Raw genomic sequence first — 6,188 nt, 5'->3', positions numbered from 1 at the left:
AAATTTAAAGTTACCTTAAGACAAAAAAGAATATAATTTTATCGAATTCTACATTTTATAACCTTTCTATTGATATATAGTTTGTGGGGGTTTCCTTCAAATCAGCGCGCGTACGAATTTTTTTCTGGAGGACACCTACGAAGCTTTTCCTTCTTTTTTCTGGACGACACCCGCGAAGGTTTACTTCAAACCTTGGCGGGTGTCCTCCAGAAAAACGTTCGTACGTGCGCTGATTTGAATGAAACCCCCACAAACTATATATCAATAGAAAGGTTATAAAATGTAGAATTCGATAAAAATTATATTCTTTTCTGCCGACTGCTTTCCTAAGGCGGCAGAAGCCGTTAACGGCAAAACGACCGACTGAAATTCCGGCGAATTAATCAGGTATCAAATGCGATTGTTGATGCAAAATAACTATACAGTGTTAATCACAAAGCATCAATCTCTCAAAGCATGTCAGCATTTTCTTCCATTTCTATTGGTTATCTTTTTATAGATCTGTCAAGTTCCACTATCGAAAAATTCGCGTAACGTGTTGCGTTAGAGACCGCCACGAGAAAAGTATTTGAAATAAAAGAATTCGCCGACACTTTTTTGTTCCATATCTATCAGTGAATGTTCTGGCCAAATTTCAAGGAAAACCGTCGATTCTACATACCCTATTAATTCATTTAAAGAGGAGGGATTCTCTCGAAAAACGAGTGCAAGTTTTCGCCTTCTAAAGATTTATAAACATGTCACGCCTTCTCAGAGGGATATGTCAACTCAAAATGCCACCAGCCAATGAAATAACAGATCCCCTAGCGTTCACAATAAGGAAAGTTGAGCTTCGCGGTAAAGCGATAGTGTTACAGTCACGTTTTAGGCGCACACGTTTTATGCCGGTTGTCAACAATAATTAAAGGGCAAAAAGGAGAAAAGTGATGTGCAGCAAAACAAAAAGAAACTGAGGAGCAATTGCCGAAGCGTGATTACAAAAAGGCACCCTTGACCGACACGAAATCTTCAAATTGAAAGTATTTGATATAGGATCTCTGTATTGAGCCGTTTGCCGCGAAAAGGTCGCCTAGGAGTCCATGGGATTATGACACCTTGACGGTTTATTAACTTTTATTAAAGAAACCTCTTTTTCGAAATAACTCGCGCGCGTTTTAATATTTTATTTTCATTTTTTGGAAAATGTTTCCTTGAATAATGAACTTTAATTTGGTTGGAAAGAAGAAAATTTGGAAAAAGTAGCCCCGCGAAGGTTTGGGGTAACCTTAATTTCAGCAAAAGGGAAGAACTATCAAGACAAAAATAAGGAGATGATGGTAACCAGAGCGACTGCTGAAATCAGTCACGTGGCTATACCTGGCATTTCAAAAAAGACGGAATTACGGAATAGATTGCAGCCAACACGATTGTTATAATCGGGTCACGTAGCTAGCTATGCACAAAGCATATAAATTACGAAGTTGAAGCTCACATCTACACACTTAACATCCAGCTGGTGACAAATAAGGCACATTAGTTGAATACCTGGGTGTTGGTACAAATTTTACAAGGCAAAATTTTGTCATAAAGGTAGTATTTCTCAGTTTTCCTATATTCTTGAACCCGTATTTTCTTGTCTTTCAAACAGTCCTTTCAATAGCTTGTTTTTTCCTTCTGTTTAGGTTTTCGTAAATGCTACACTCCTTGGCCTGGCTCTTTTACTGACACTTCTTCCATTTACGCAAGGAGTGGTAAGTTCTACCAGGAGCCATAATCGGGGACGGAGACCGTAAGCGCGCGCCATTTCTAGTATTGGGGTTTTCCCTATGATATGGGACAATTTTTCTATTTTTGGAACAAATTGCGCCATCGCCTGCGGCACACGCGCGCGCATGCTGCGAGGATTTTTGCGGATGTAGCGCGGGGAAATGGCGTCCGAAATTCCCGAAATGTTTGATGCTTTTGGCCCACAACTCAATACGTCCATGTCTGTTGGAATTTTACTTCAGTATTTTCTTCGTAAGCTGCTCCAGTTCGAGTGAACATAATTAACTTTGGAATGAAGTAAGACAGTGTCGAATTTAGTTATGTCCCGCTTTATATCACTGACCAAGTTGTGTTCCGCTGCCTCTTTTACAAGAGCTCAACATTACTCCGAGCTCTAAGTTTCGCATATGTTGAAGATTAACAGCTTTTCCATGACACAGCAAAAAAGCCAGTCGGATATATTTGGATGTAGCACCGTTTCAGAACTTCAAAGTTTCCCTTCGCTTGCAACACGCTTGGAACGATTTCGCCAGAGTCTATCTCGACCGAGAAGTAAAAAAAAGATAATTGCAAGTTTGAATTGTAAGCAACGCTTGATGTTTTATCAAGGCCCAATAAGTGACAATAACGTTTATGTCTGTACATGCATGCTGCTCAGTTTTGTTTGTGTTAAAATCCAATAAATTGTCTGTTGTCGATGAATAAGAGCGCCCGCCGATGCGTGTTTTGTACAGTCAGTAAAACATGACAAATTGGACTTCCGCACTTTCGTGTGAATTCGTATGTCGAACTCGTATAATATCTCTAGTTTTTAAATATGTTTAAGGCTGATAAATGTTTGAGAACATATTAAAAGCTTAGCTGAAAATATGTGAATACAGCAGAAATAATCAGCAAAGTTATGATGACGCTCTCTTTAATCAACTCGAATAACGATTGTTGGTTGAGTTTATCAAAACTCCTTGTCTATTTTATTTTCGCAGTGTAAAATTTCACTATGTTAAAGAAACACACATGATGTTAGTAGCCTTTTGGCGTTGGTGAAAATTGTTGCAGCATCTCAGTACAGAAGACATTGAAAGAAATCTTTGTCAAGATTTGTTGACAATTGAAAACACCGACTCGGACTTGAAAGTGCACGCGCTGCACTATGCAAATGAGCTGTACGCGTCAGATTTTCCTTTCAAAAACTTTTGCAAACTCGCCAAACAAACAGAAACAATAAGAAACTATCAAAAACAGGGTTTGGTTATGATTAAGCATTGTTTGGGAAAGTCACAAATTAACTCGATACCAGAGTATAGAGTTTTCTTACGTAACTTTTGTTTACAGAACAAACGCAAAATCTTACTCGTACAACTAGCGCGAGCAGATATTATTCATCCACAGCGCGAAATTGAAGTCTTGTTTTCGATTCTGAAAAACTCACCTTTTCCATCAGCTCCGAGCATAGAACTACTTATAAGAACCCTTGTTCTTATTCCCTGCCTTATTCCCTGCCACCGCTGTGAAAAATCTACAAGAGAATCTCGCCACTCTCACCGTTTGATCGGGCAACGTGACAACATCCGCGCGAGAGACCCCGACATGTGCGTGGATCCGCGCGGATATATGACGTCAGGATGGCGCAATTTGTTCTAAAAATAGAGAAATTGTCCCATATCATGGGTGCGCGCGGATCCCAAGACTTAAGGTCTCCTTCCCCGATTATGGCTCCTGGTTGTACACTTTACTTCGTCACACTTTCGCTGAACCATTCGTCATTAAGGTGGCTCCCTGTAGTTTTACGATCGCACGAGCGCTGAGGAAGTAATCTGCGCGCGCTCAGAGGAAACGTCAGTGTTTTTCGATATTTTATTACGTCAACATGAGCACAAAAAGCAAAACTGACAGTGAATTTTCTCGCGTTTCCTTCGGTGAAATTCCGTTAAATTTGGCAGATTGGTAGTAAATATTTTATTTTAGTCGGAGCTCGTTTTTCAGGGAAATCTATAAGACCAGATTTTTTGCAGTGGTAAAAGACATAAATTTGAAAATATCGAAAAAACTGCCTTTACAAACCCTACTTTTTTCGTGTTTAAAATTCGTATCCCGCTGGAAGCGATATGATGTAAAAATTTTGGAAGATTTCTCCGAAGGAAATTCATGAAAATCACAAATAAAGCCATAAAAACGGTAAAAAATACATTTGTTTGGGCATTTAAAATTCAAGACTAAATCCCAAAATTTTAACAGAGATGATAGCAAAATACTATTTAATCATTGCTTATTATATGTAATAAGTTTGAGAGGACTAGGTGTGAAAGCGAATGCAAAAACAGCATTCAAAACATAGAACTTGCGCGCGCAACGCCATAAATGATTAGCCTATGGAGACACCTTAATCCTACTCCCAGAAAAATTGGGCGGGGGTGTGCGGCCCGCTTCCCAAAACCCTTACCTAATTTAAGCTTATTTATGACCAAAATCTGCGATATTCCCTATCCTGTTTATAACCTGACCCTTAAATCAAACCCTACTTCAGGCCTGCGTTATAATTTGCTCCCTAATTCAGACCAATGTTAAATTACCGTAAACATAATTGGTGAAGGGCTTTTGTTGATTTTCTTTTCGATAATGACGAAAAAATGTCTTCTTCTTAAGTAAAATACCCATAACAAGGCTAGAGTGCAAAAGCCATACCCTATTTACGACGAAAACGGCTGAAAAACCATACCCTGTAGGGCCGCACATACCTATATAGCTCATATGAGGAAGTATCCCCCCCCCGACCCGGGGTCACGCGCAAGTTTTTGGACATACTACAGTTCTTAACGCTTGCACCCCAGATCTTTTTTTGAAAGCCATATTTGATTCATGTTTCGCCCAACTAACTAAACCTAGAATACCGACTACTTTAGACTTCCAAGTCCACCAATTCAATCCAGGTTCGTGTTGGTTGAAGAAATTGATCAGACAAATAAAACGAAAAAAGTTTTTTTCTCCCCCTGATAAAATACAATTGAACCCAACCAAGTGAAGACCACTCCATCCTCATGGAACAAGATGTTATTGAATCTTAATTGTTTTCCGTTTCCTAAAGCTTCACGTTTCCTTTTCCTGTAGTTCTTTCTTTCCGAATAAACCTTTATCTCTTATACAACTCTTTTAAGCAATGTAATGATGCTATAAACATCAAGCATAATACAAGCACGTTGATTGTATTTTTAAAGAAACTTACTGTCAAGGTAATCGAGGCGTGAACACCTCTATATCGCTGTAATGTTCTTATTGTTGTGAACAAACATATTCTAGATCTTGCGACCACAGAAACCAGAGACAGAAAGGTTTCCATCAGTCACGAAAAAACCTGGATTTATATTCCCCTTTTAGTTCAAGATGCAACTTTCTTGTTTAAGCGATTCCATTGAAAAACAAAAACAAATCTTTCAATTTTTTGATAATTTGGTCCACTTGGTATTTATGTTATGAATGCTATCAAAATGGAAAAAAATGAGGGTCATAAATCTCTCTTTTTTACACAATATGCATGGTTGGCCATAATGGTCATAATGGTAATTTTTAAACCCCCGAGGTTGCTATTAGAATGAATGAATGATTGAATGAACTTTATTTAAGTATCAGAGTGTTTAGCTAGATATTAGGTAATTGTGGACACTAAAAGAACATTCCAAATACAAAATAAAAAAATTAAAATAGGGATGCTACGAATGTAATCTGTTTTAAAATCTACAATCGTTGTAAAATCGTTTAAAATTTAAATTTTGTTTTAAATTTAGAAGATTAGTTAGAAGGTGATAAAATACTGGTAATCAGAAAGAGGAACAATACTGATCTCTTGCAAAAAACATATTAAAGAATTCGTTGCATCTATACATGCTCAACTTTCAGCATGCCGTACATGAAGACTTGTTCTTCTCAGAATTCAAATAGAAATGTCCAAAGCAGAATTTTTGTGTTGTAGTCAATCGTATCTCTTTTATGTTTGACATTAAGTACCGTGCTCATCCAGGAGAAAACAATCTCTTCTTTATCTCTATCGAGCTTAACTTGAAGAAAATATCAAAATGTTGTGTACAGGCGATAATGACGGGGAAGATTATGCGTGGCAAGGATGCGCAATGCAATTTAATGGAATCACCTCGGGTTAATGAATAAATCTCTATTCATCCCAATTTGAAAACCTTCACAAGAACCACGTGAATAGTTTTGTGGACTTTTAAATTTAAAAATAAAATGGCACAGCCCACGCAACTTTGATCAGCCTCCAAACAGACTCCGTCATGTCATGTGACACGGTCTAAACGCTCAAGGAATTACAGAGGACAGGGGAAGCATTAACAGTTTGCCGTTGGGACTCGTTTTCACTTCATATGGAGCGCTTAAAATACACGGGAAAACGAGGGTTGCAACAAGCGTTGTTGTAATAATTTGATTGATTA

Source organism: Orbicella faveolata, unplaced genomic scaffold (genome assembly GCF_042242905.1).
Source record: "Orbicella faveolata isolate gen_17 unplaced genomic scaffold, um_ofav_v1 contig_13, whole genome shotgun sequence".
NCBI classification, from domain to species: Eukaryota; Metazoa; Cnidaria; class Anthozoa; order Scleractinia; family Merulinidae; genus Orbicella; species Orbicella faveolata.
This window is presented reverse-complemented; position numbering follows the sequence as displayed.